The sequence below is a fragment of the Sander lucioperca genome, chromosome 6 (assembly GCF_008315115.2).
Source record: "Sander lucioperca isolate FBNREF2018 chromosome 6, SLUC_FBN_1.2, whole genome shotgun sequence".
NCBI classification, from domain to species: domain Eukaryota; kingdom Metazoa; phylum Chordata; class Actinopteri; order Perciformes; family Percidae; genus Sander; species Sander lucioperca.
In genome coordinates, this window is record NC_050178.1 from 25,125,903 (window position 1) to 25,138,855 (window position 12,953).

Genomic DNA, 12,953 nt, shown 5'->3' on the forward strand with positions numbered 1-12,953 from the left:
TAGATATAGAACAATCTATGAACATGAGTCACAATTTATTTATACTTATAGTCAGGTTCATTATATTCAGATTTTAACCTTTGTGGGAATTTTTTGGGGATTTGCTAAACTATACATTTTTGGAAAGGTTATTGTATAAGGAGTCAGAAAATCAATGTTTGCATTTGCTCAGATGTCTATACTCTACTATAGACTTGCTATATCAGAAGTGTCATCCCTTAAAGGGGTGATAGAATGGTTGTATAGGGCAGCACACTGTTCCTTAAGGTCTCCTAATAGGGTATGTAACATTGGTTGGGCTGAAAATGGCCCAGGTGCTGTTCTATGGGTCTGTGAATACCCTGTGAATATGGCCCTATGTGGAACGACAGCTTTTCTTCCAAATATGGTATGCTCATGAATATTTAGATGAGCTGCGCGCTGATTGGTTGAGCGAACCACATACACAAACATTGGAGACAAGACAGCAGGTCTCATATTTCAGACACTGCAATGTTATACATTGTTTGTCTGATATTTCATTACTAAATTCACTTCTAAGACTTTATGTAATGCTCAAATATGGGCCGTTTTACGAAGATTTATGGCTAATTGCAAATTTGGTAAGACGTGTCTGACTTCAGGAGCTCTGACGAGACAGACACACACACACAGAGCCGCGCACACACACACACACACACACACACACACACACAGCGGCTGCAGCGGGGCTAAAACAGCCGAGACAAAATGCAAAGTTTCGACACTTTCATTACAACTAGTGTTGTTGGAACGTTACCCTTGGGACATAAAAAACCTCCACCAAGGAATCACAACTCACCCTGTAGCTAGTCAGCGCAGGGAAATTTAGCGGAGAGTGAAGCCCTGCAGGCACGTCCTCTGCGCTGCTGCGTTAGATCCACAACTCCCGCTCTATTGTCCGATATCTACTCGTTCTAAACCCTTTTCTCTGGGCCAGTAGGCTATTCCGTTTTACAGCCTGGAACTCTGCATTTACGACCGTGGTTCATTTTCAATATCCTTGAAAAACTTCCAAACTTTCTTCTTTCTAAAGTACACAGCGCAGCTCATGTGTGAGATCCTGACAGAGCTCCAGCTCATATAGCGGGTCTGTGAATGGGGAGAGGCCGACAGGGAAGGCATCAAACTCGGCCGGCAGTCGCCGCATGTCATGGCAGATTGTGGAGCTCCTGAAGTCCAACACAGTCATACAAAATTTGCAATTAGCCATCAATTCTACTAAAACGGCCCATATTTGAGCTCTACATAGTTGATTTATCGCATAAAAAAGTCTCAGAAGTGAATTTAGTAATGAAATTGCAGACGAACAATGTATAAGATGTCGGAGATCTGCGCGACCTATTCAGAAGACTAACTGACCTCAGATCAGTCATTGGCCTATGTAAATGTTGGGGCGTTACAAAGATAGAAGGTAGAGCCAAATAAGGTAGGAGTTGAGGAGTTGACGTCAACTTTTAGCTTTGTCGAGATTTGCCCGTTTTCAGCAGCAGTTTCACATTGTGAGATATGCAGAGGAAAGAGGTGTCAATGGGACTTTGAGGTTCTATGTATGTCCTAGTTACCCACCAAACTATCGTAATTTAACGATGACAAGGTAAACTCAGTTTTGCATTCTATCACCCCTTTAAGACATTGTTTTACAGAGCATCTAACACATGTATAGTAAGTATTATCTTCATTTTACCTCAGAAAATATGTTATACATTTCAACAACATATTTATACATATATGACTACAGCTAACTAAGCTAGCTAATACTACTGTATAGTATGTGTCATATATGACTTTTGCTCCTCAGACTTCTGACATAATGGGATAGTTGTTGCGGAACACACAACATATTATATCAGCTGTGTCATCCCTCAAGAACATTGTTTTACAGAGCATCTGGTACATTTATAGTAAGTAGCCTATTATCTTAATTTTTACCTCAGAATGTTATATTTCAACAACATACACATTTATGACTGCTGCTAACAGGTCGCTAACATTACTGTATGGTACGTGTCAGTGTCATAAATGACGATTGTTTGAAAGAGTATTTTTCCCCTACAAACAAGAAGAGGAACAAGAAGATTACAGTAAAACTCAGAGACAATTCTGTGGATCTGAAGGAGACCAAGGACCTGTTTGCAAGGCTGATGGTACTTGCCAGGTCAAACCGAGACATCAACCAGAAAGGCCATAGGAAACTATGAATTCACTCTGACACCAAGGGTACTGTTCGCTCCTGATGGAACAATACTGCCAAGTCCAAGTTAATCCATCTACTTGAGAAGCTGACAAAAGAAGACATGCCCCATGAAGACCATCAGCCGCCTCAAGTTGGGAGTTCTACTCACCAAGATGCAATGGATACAGGACTCACAGACCTCACATCTACTGATCAGCCAAGTCGGAAGATAATAGCACTGGTGTCCACCAGTGTATGGTGCTTGTGCAGAAGCTGCGCAAAAAAACAGCGACTGTATTGACAGTCAAGGATCTGAGTGGCTGCTTCAAAGACAGACTGATGCAACTAACACAAGATTATGATGAAATCATCCTCGCGTTTGACACATATAGGGCAGATTCTTTGAAGAGTGCAACTAGAGATAAACGAAGACAAGGAAAAGCTTCTATTCAGTATCAAGTCAGAGATGACACCAACATCAAACACATCCCAATGAGCAGGTTTCTCTCCCATGACAAGACTAAGAGTGATCTGACTGAATATCTTGCTGCCAAAACTCTGGAGTACAACAAGGGATCCTCCAAGCTGATCATCACATCTGCTTCTGGGCTCACTAGGAGCAACAAAGACCTTGTCTTTGAAGAAAACAACCACGAAGAAGCAGACACACTGCTGATCCACCAGGCTGTGCTGGCTTCACAGTGAAACCCACATGATGCACAGTTGGTGTTTTTCTCACCAGATACAGATGTTTTAGTGCTAGTCACAGCAAACTATGATCTCATGTTGAAGAACACGTCCATTTCTATGGCCTCTGGTGTTGTGCAGATTGAACCACTGTGGCGAGCTCTAGGTAAAGAAAGAGCAAAGGCTTTGCCAGCCTTCCATGCATTCACTGGGGCTGACAACACAGGAAGGTTCTCCCGCATAGGCAAGGCAACCTGGCTGCAGGTCTACCTCAAAGAAGATGAAGATATTGTCAAAGCTCTGCAGATGCTTTTGGATGAAGCAGATGTGACAGAAGGAATGCTGTCAGCCCTGGAATCCTTTATATGTGCAGCTTACTCACCCAAGGGGATCAACATCAAGGCAATCCACTCAACTGCGATGGCATCTCTTCTGCAAACACAGGGCAGAAAGTGACAAGCTCCCTCCAACACTTGGAGCTCTGAAGCAGCACATCTTGAGAATCCATGTCCAAACAAGAGTATGGGCACAGGCAGCCATTGCTCTGCAGGATCCACAGCTGGATCCTCTGCAAAACGGATACTTCAAACACTCGGATGGCATGCTCAAACCAGTGACCACAGAGGTCCTCCCAGCCCCAAAGGCCATCCTTGAGTTGGTTCAATGCAAGTGTAAATCTGACTGCTCTTCTGGGAGGTGCTCCTGCAGAGCTAAGGACTTAGCCTGTACTGACATGTGTCAGTGCAGCAGCCAGCGCCAGAACGATGACGATTCCCATGCCGTGATGTATGAAAGCGATGATGATTATGATGATGTATAGAAACTGTCTAATTAAAAAGGTTGCTTAATCATACTGTTGTCTAAATGTGCATGTCGATACCTCCAGAACATCCACGTTTTACATAAGCTACTTTTAAACTCTTCAATAAAAGGAACTCCAAGTAATCTGACCAACTGCTTGTGATGTGTAGTTTTTTTTTACCCATATTGTGGATGTATTTCAATGGGATGATAAAAAAACATGGTTTTTGAGGAACATGGAATATTAAATGCGAACAACTTTTCACTACAATGATATTGCGAGAAAACAACCACACCGTATGCATCTATGGGTTAATGTGGTAAAGTCTTTTAGCTTTGTAACTAGCACCATTGGATTCCCTGACCCTAAAAATGTGGGTTTAGCAGTTAAAATCAACATCACAGCTTATTCAGAAGCCGAGATATTACAAATTAAAGTTTTACGATGGCCATTTTAAAAGAATTCAATATGGCCGCCACATAGACATCTGGGAAAATGCAAACATTGATTTTCTGACTCCTTATACAATAATCTTTTCAAAAATGTATAGTTTAGCAAATCCCCAAAAAAATCCCACAAAAATATATAATGAACCTGACTATTATGTATACTTGATGAGCATTGTTGTACCGTTTAAAAACAACTAATCCACGAAACGAGCCGTTATACTGTAAGCGGGAAAACCGCAAAAACCATATTCCATTATTAAAATCTCACCATTTGTAGTTGTTTTAGCTTTTTCATAAAGAATTCTCCCCTACACAAACATGAATTAGGGTTTTATTTAATCGAAGGTTTATACTACGCAATTCGGCATACAACCAACACATCAATTAACTCTTGTTTTAATAAGATTATAACTTTTATAACCGTTAAAACCGCTGATATCCCACAACGGCGGCGAGCAATGGCGAGCAATCGTTCGAAACAATTCAATGCAGTTTCAAAAGCTCACCGCCAGGTGGCAGCCTATGACCGTCTTAGGAGAGAGGGGCGCTGCTGTCTCACTGCAGAACATGAAAACACACAACATATGTGACATTAATCACAACAAGTTATTTATTCTTATGTGTTATATATGGATTGTTGTAATTTTTAACAATAATTAATCCACGAAATATGCCGTTGTATCATATGCCGGTAAATCGCTAAACCACATTTCATTAGTAAAACCTCACATTTAATATTTGGTTAGCTTTTTCATAAATAATTCTCACCTCGCCAAATACAAGTTAGGACTTTTTTAAATCGTAAGGTTACACTAAAAAATTCGGCATCAAAGAAAAACACCAGTGAGCTTCTATTTTAGCTAGATTGTAACTTTTATCCGTACAACCTACAGTGGTAGTCTGTGAAAGTCAGACCCGTTAAAACTAACTTTTTTTTACAACAAGGTTTGGCGGAGAAACAAAGTATTTTAGTACTAAGAACACTGCATACATATTTGTGTTCTTAGTGTGCATTGTCATAATGTTTAACAATGATTCATCCACGAAACATGCCATTATATTGTATGTGGGGAAATCGCCATACCATATCCCATTAGTAAAACTTCACAATTTACATTTATTTAGCTTTTTCATTAAGAATTATCACCTGGATAAACTTGAATTGGAATTTTCTTAAATCGTTAATCTAGACTAAGAAATTCGGCATTAACCAACACACCAACGAACTCTTATTTTACTAATATTTAAACTATTAAACCCGTCACTCCCGCTGCTAACTCTACAACTGACGACATAGCTACATAGCGGAGGGATAGCATAGCATACTGAGCTACAGTGAATGTGAACCTTTATTTTGTACAAACTACGGTGTAAACACATTCTAGAAGTTGTAATTGTACCCAAATAAAGTGTCTGTTTGATTAACAACGATTTTACCGTAGATACTGGGGCTTCTGTCTGCAGGCCTGTAGTCCTGCAAAGCGTGAAATCTCGGAGTGAACCTGGACTTGATCCCGATGGCTGGAAAGTCGGCCATCATCACGTTCTCTGCATAGCAGCCCGTCAGCCAATCACACGGCCCAAACAAGTATCACCTGTCAACCATCATTAAGGTTGTTCAGCAGTATTTAGATCAGTCTGTTTCCTTGAGATAACACTTAAAAAAAACACTACTAGGCTACTGTAACCAAAAATACAATACCTTGCTTTTCGTTTTTGTAGGCTAGGCTACATGTCCGAAGTTAGCTTCCCATTCGCAGCTTCTGATTTGGTGGTTAAGGGGAAATTTAAGGGAAACTTAGAAAGCTGAAGTTAGCTTCCGATTCACAGCATTCAGGTTCAGCAGGGAAACATGCACTCAGAGCGGAGTTTAACTGCTGTACTTCGAATTCACCTCTTAAATGGAACAAATAGCGACGTGGAAGACTCAACAGGGTTTTCCATAATAACATGGGTCTCATTTATCTACATAAATATGTTTGTTACATTAAGGCGACGTGAATTGTTGAATGCGTCGTTTATTATTGTGTATTAAACGACAGTGTTTTCCAAAGTTCCACATTGACAGGACAGACCCATTGCATGTTAGGGGAGAGGATACACATATCAGGTGAAAAATAGCCCGATATAATGTGTATCCCCTCTGTAACTATTGCTAGAAAACAGCAGACATCTACATATTATTTCATGTTGTTTATTGTGACCTGGTAAAATAGCACACATGATGACAGGACAGACCCTTTGCACGTTAGGGGAGGGGATACACATTATATCAGGTGATAAAACGGCCTGATATTTTGTGTATCCCCTCTGTAACTTGTATGGTAGACAGGTGAACAAAGTGGTTAATTGAAAAGCCATATTAAACTAAATTCAATTAAAACAGAAATCACATTAGAGGGCAGGGGGGACGGGTTAGCAAAGACGAGGAAAAAATATTGTTCATAAACCTGCATGACTCACATAGATTGGCCTATCAGTCGGCCTGGCCTATATGTAGCTATGTCAATATGGAACTTTGGAAAACACTGTAGATTAATCCACAGTAGACCTACTAAACGACGCATTTAACAATTCACACATCGCCTTAATGTAACAGACAAATAAACGTATTTATGTAGATAAATGAGACCCATGTTACTATGGAAAACCCTGTCGAGTCTTCCACGTCGCTATTTGTTCCATTTAAGGGTGAATTCGAAGTACAGCAGTTAAACTCCGCTCTGAGTGCATGCACGCTCCCGCGGCCAGGGGATACGTATCCTGGCGGGGATAAGTACCTTGGCACGACACCCGCATGGCGTGAGCGTGGCGTGTCAGTTGCGTGGCGGCTGCGTTGCATTTTCTATGTCTTTTCACACCAGAAAAGATCTTTTGTACACATTCGAGTGTGGATCGGGCTGCATTTTTCTATCCGAGCCCGGCTCCTGTCTGACAGAGCAGTAACCAAACCAGACCCGAGCCCGATACAGTTAAAATCTCATATTTTTCTCATACTAATGACACATGTACGTTTGTAGGAAGGCATTCAGAAATGTCAACAGATGAAGTCATCAGCGCACACGGGGCAACAAGCGCACGTTAACACAGGCGCGCACCTACATAATAAGCTGTTTTAAATTTAAAATGTTCCATGCTGATATGACTGAGCCCAACCCGAACCCCAACATCATTTCTAAATATCTGTCCGAATCCGGTTCAGGTATCCATCCTCTACTACACATGTATGTTTCCCATTGATAAAATGCACTATATACTTCATGTTAAACATAAATATATACTGATTTGATAACAGCAAACAAAGACAACGTCGGCTACAGAATATTTGGTTCTGTATTGAGCTGCAATATTTGCTAAAATATATATATTTTTTTTAATTACATTTATATCTGCATTCATGTCAAAACCTAGAGACTTTCAAACATCAACATGTCATTTATTAATATGTATTTGTGTCAAAATGACATATAAACATCATTTTGTATTCTATCTTGCCTGGAAACGCTTCCAACACGCTTGCGTGTCGCGGTAAAAAAAAATAGCCGTCGGTCCTATTTCTAGCATGCACGCGTTTTCTGAGTGCAAGCTCTAACCCGTTACCATGGGAGCCGAAATAAAAACGGACACGCCACGCAGCTGACACGCTCACGCCACGCTCACGCCACGCTCACGCCACGCAGCTGACACGCTCACGCCACGCAGCTGTGTGAAACGGGCCTTCCATTGCTGAGTGACTGATCCTCTGTTTTATGAACCTCTTACTGTATTGAAAGCGTGTTAGTCATTAAGGTAAATTACTAATTATGTCTAAAACACACTTTTAGATTTGTGAAGGCTGTATTGTCTTCATGAGAACGCAATAAAGGGAGAGTTCACAGTTTTTTTTCATATGTAGACCACATTAGATCAGGTCCAGATCCAAAACTCGTACTCGGAGTTAACCGTACTCGGCCCCCTCCTCTTCATCATCTACATCCTCCCCCTTGGTCAGATACTCCGCCACTTCAACCTGGACTTCCACTGTTACGCCGATGACACCCAGATCTACCTCAGCAACAAAACCCCCCCACAATCCTCCCCTCTCCCACATCAACTCCTGTCTGTCAGCTATTAAAACCTGGATGCAACACAACTTCCTCAAACTCAACAGCGATAAAACAGAATTCCTCCTCATCGGCTCCAAATCCACACTCAGCAAAATCAATAACCCCACTCTCACCATCGACGGCACCATTGTCTCCCCATCTCCCCAGGCCGTCGGCGTTCATTTTGGCCGATTTGACATGTATAATCGGCGGGGCGGGCACTGCCGGCAGTCGGACTCAAATGACCCATCTGAAAACGGGGAGCGGGATGTACGTGACTAGAGTCTCTCAAAATCTGACGAAAATCTTTTAAACTGACCTTTGTCGATCTGAAATGAAGACAGATTCAGCAACTGCACGGCCTATTTAAACACGTTTCGGTGAACTATTTTAGTACAATATGAGATCGTATTCTGAACGAGAATCAAACAGTCTGTCTTTGAATTTCCAGAGAAACCAGACCCACGTCACGCGTTCGTCCAATCAGCTGCCGGTTTTCATTTTTGGGTGACAATCCAGATTCTGCTGTTATGGAGACGTATTACGTCTCGTCTCTTTGGTGTGTTCCAAGGCACTTTTTTGACCAACTTGGGGATCAGTCAAACTGCCTTTTCTGCCGAGGGTTGGCCGTCTGGTCAGTGTGTCTGCAGCTTAAGCCGAAAAAGTGTATCTGTCAGTTGGGTACAGAGCTCTGCGTGAGCATGGGCTTTTATGACTGTCAATATAGCCAGCATCTAACGTTAGCTACTCCGCTGTGCTGTGGAGTAATGTCTGGCTATGTGAGACAAGCGTCTAGCAACATTGTTGGATGCTCCGGTATCAGCCTGGCAACCAACGTGAACTTGGAATCTGGGGAGGACAGGGCGGGGGAGACGACTCTCTCCAGTATTTGGAATTTGTACTGCAGTAACTATTGTAAACAATAGCTGTCAGTATTACATATTGCACCTTTAAGCTGTTCATTTAGAGCAGGGAGGGGGGTCAAACTCACATTCACTAAGGGCCACACTGGAAAAAGACAATCACAAATGTTGTGGCATTTGTGTCGACATAAAGCCCTACAAAAGTCAGCTAAAAAGTTCCTTAACCCGCCTACACATGATTAGCGGCCGCTCCATTGATTTTCTGCAGGGGTTATGTGTGTGTGTGTGTGTGTGTGTGTGTGTGTGTGTTTGTGTGTGTGTAGGAATCTTAATGTGTAAAGTAACTAGTAGCTAAAGCTGTAACAGAGTAATGTAGTGGAGTAAAAAGTACAATATTTCTCTCTGAGATGTAGCGGAGTAGAAGTAGAAAGTGGCATGAAAAGAAAAGACTCAAGTAAAGTACAAGTAGCTCAACATTTGGACTGAAGTACAGTACTGGAGTAAATGTACTTAGTTACATTCCGCCGCTATAAACATGCAGAGTTTAGTAATTAAAATCCCCGCCTGACTGAACATCTTTCACTTCCTGTTCCCTCACTCTCAGGATGACTTTCAATTGAAATATGACGATTTACTTTTGAATGTGACTTTGTGGCATTTGGGGCTTCCTCATACAGTCATGGGGTGATTTCACTTCTCTCTTTTCTCGTGTCTCTGGCATCATGGGATCTTCCTAAATGTCATTTGAGATATGAGTGTGAATATCAGCTGAACGTTGAGCGGCACTTCACTTCGTAGCATTTTGTATTCTTCAATTATTTGTTTTTCCCTGCTACCTAAAAATATGGTAGGTCATTTGCAGGGAATTTTTACTTGTAAAAATGACAGACACAGCCTCCGTAATTATTCCAAATGACTAGAGGTGACCAGGTAATACTAGTCCCGTGGGAATAGGGCTTCAGAGGTGTGAAGGGTTCTGTCTGTTATAGCATGATATGTAAGTAGCCTTCAAGTGTATGTTTATGACCGGTTTACATTGTTCTTGTTTTTAAAACGAGTCACATCACAACATCATGTTTTCAACCAACTGGTATGTGGCCTGTTCCTGGAACCTGATCCACAACACCTCCCAGGATCCTTTGTGTTCATGTTTCTTATATAAGATAGAGGGACTGGGGAAAGTCCTCAAAACACAAAAAGAAGCTGGGAACTCCTACTTCCTCCTTTCAGTACAAGCAATTACACCCACAATAACTCCTTTATGAAGTGACCTCATCTGAGCTTTAAAAGGTGTGCTACGTTTAATTGTTTATGTAAAAGAAGCTCACACACACGTACACACGCGCACACACACACACACACACACACACACACACACACACACACACACACACACACACACATACACACACGTAGGTCTGTGGCACTATCTTTGTGGGGACCTGTCATTGACATAATGCATTCCCTAGCCCCTTACTCTAACCTTAACCATCACAACTAAATGCCTAACCTTAACCCTTACCCTCACCCTAACCATAACCTAATTCTAACCCTAATCCTAAAACCAAGTCTTAACCCTCAAACAGACCTTTAACCTTGTGGGGTCCAGCATTTTGGCCCCACAAAGCTGTCGGGACCCCACAAGTATACCGGAGTCCCGATTTTTGCACCCCACGAATATAGTTAAACAGGGTTGCAAATGTGCCACCAAAACAAGTTCCTTCTCCTCCTGACGGTAGGGTTCCACACAGCGAAACACCTCGTGAATTCCGGCCAGCGAAATTTTGCCTCGGGGCGTGGTCGCGAAAACAACACGCAAGACCGCAACGGAACACCGGCTGCAAAGTAGCTAGCAGAGAGGGTTGAAGCTAGGTAGCATAGTCCGAACATGCTAGCGGTTGACCTGTCGGCTAGCTGAATAATTTTGAGTGTGTAAACTAACATCTATAGTGGTCTATTTGGTGGTGTATTTGCCGTGTTTAAGTTCGTGTGACATATAAACAACAATCCGTGTTGATAAGCGTCAATGTTCGCCAACAAAAACAAACAAATGCACAAGTAGCCTAGCTGCCTGGCTAGGCTTTACAATGAAATCCAATGTCCGAACATGCTAGCGATTGGCATATACAGTAAAAGAAATGGACCAACAGATCCCGTTGGACGGAGACCAGTGAAGGATATTAGAAGCTCTTTCCTGGTGATGGCTGAGCGTTACTGAGCAAGTCTTCTGGTAGCTGTGCCAAGAGAAATCTCAATCATTCCCAATCTAGCAGAGACGGAGAGCGTAGGTATATGTAAGGAGATAACATAGACACAGGCTAATTATTGATCACTACAATGATAGTTAACATTGGTAATTAAACTTAAACAGCTAATGGAAGTCCAAACTGCCTGCGAGCTGCGAGCTAACATATACAGTGATCTATTTAGTGGTGTATGTGCCCTGACTAAGTTTGTGTGTCATATAAATCACAATTCGTGTTGATACAAGTACCAATGTTCGTGTAGAAACACATACAAATTTTCATGATACAGCTCTGATAACCTCCGCAATCTTGGTCAGACTTTTTTTTGTAACTCCCGCCTCCAAACACAAACACACGGACCTGATTGGTTCTTGAGTGGTCCCCATTTGAATAAAGTTAAACTTTCGTCAACTTTGTTTCGCTCGCCTCGGCAATTCGCTCTCATGTCGCCCAATCAGGGCGAATATCGTCTCCATTCAACCTCAATGAGAGCGAAGCGAAATTTCACCGTGTGGAAACCTACCGTGAGACTATTCATGCTGGTAATGACGATTAACGTAAACATGTAAAACAAATTAAAAGAGCCACACACAGAGTTAAAATACGGCTTTGTTCTGGGTTTTCCCAGATTCGCCTTATCTTTTGTGTGTGTGTGTGTGTGTGTGTGTGTGTGTGTGTGTGTGTGTGTGTGGCTTATCTCTGTGCTACTTAGTCCTTTGAAAATCCCCGCACTAATGTTCCAGTGGCAACTTAATTAAACTAGATATCCACTGTAGATAGCTGAGCGTTTCAGTCTCACCTGCTGCCACAAAAAACCCCACAAACATTTCGATTGCCATGTACTCACAGGTGACAGATGTGACTGGTGACCTTTTAAAACAAGGCTACCTCATTCAGTGCACATTTGACTGACTTACAGCTGGAGTAACTGACTTTTTCAAGTTTTAAACAAAGCATTAAAGCCCATGTTGCAGGTTAACCACCACTGTTGATTAATGGGTACATAAAGCACTCAACATATGTATATCATTGTTAAAAATGTCACCAAATAGTGTTAAAGGCCAGTTTGTACCGTTTTAGTCGTTTAGTGGGTTTTTTAACGCAATTCGGTGATGACGTCACGTTGGGGAGACGTGCCTCAGTCTAGAACTAGAACTATGGGGACTGACTGGGATGAGGAAGAGGTGGAAGAGGGGTTTTTACTGTCAGTGAATAGCACCGAGTGAAAGTCAATGTTTTCTTTATATCTAGTGACAGTGATCATGTCGTTAGTTCAGATAAGTACTGGTAATCTAGCTAGATCTAGAAATAGAAGGCATGATCATGTTAGCTATGGGCTAACTTGCCAGTCAGTCCCACCTGTGAAATCCCCCGACGTTGTAAACACATTTTCGATTAGATATCTCACGTTTTGATGGTAGCCTACTAGCTCCAGTAACAACATATTTGCCTAGTGTTTATTTATTACTTGGATGGGGATGCTGTTCGGCTTTTCACAAGTTTAGACAGCTAGCTAAAGCTACGCCAACGTTTTGCTAACGTTAGCGCAACAGCGTTAGCCTAGACGGCTAGGTAAATATTACGACTGCCTTCGTTGTTTCCTCTATCTGCGTCCACGTTGTCAACA

At 42.0% G+C, this 12,953-nt stretch overlaps 1 protein-coding gene and 1 long non-coding RNA gene across 2 annotated transcripts in view; one reads left to right on the plus strand and one right to left on the minus strand.

The window, feature by feature from the left end:
- LOC116056484 overlaps positions 1-5,713 on the minus strand; it is a 5,827-nt gene extending 114 nt beyond the window's left edge. The window contains exons 1-2 of the long non-coding RNA XR_004106585.1: positions 5,570-5,713; positions 4,639-4,690 (exon numbers count right to left, since the gene is read on the minus strand). This is a non-coding gene — a long non-coding RNA (uncharacterized LOC116056484). The remainder of the gene's footprint in view (positions 1-4,638; positions 4,691-5,569) is intronic.
- The window catches only part of LOC116056460 (nuclear factor 7, brain-like), a 313,536-nt gene that overhangs the window by 97,523 nt on the left and 203,060 nt on the right, over positions 1-12,953 (plus strand). The gene's annotated exons all lie outside the window — the stretch shown is intronic.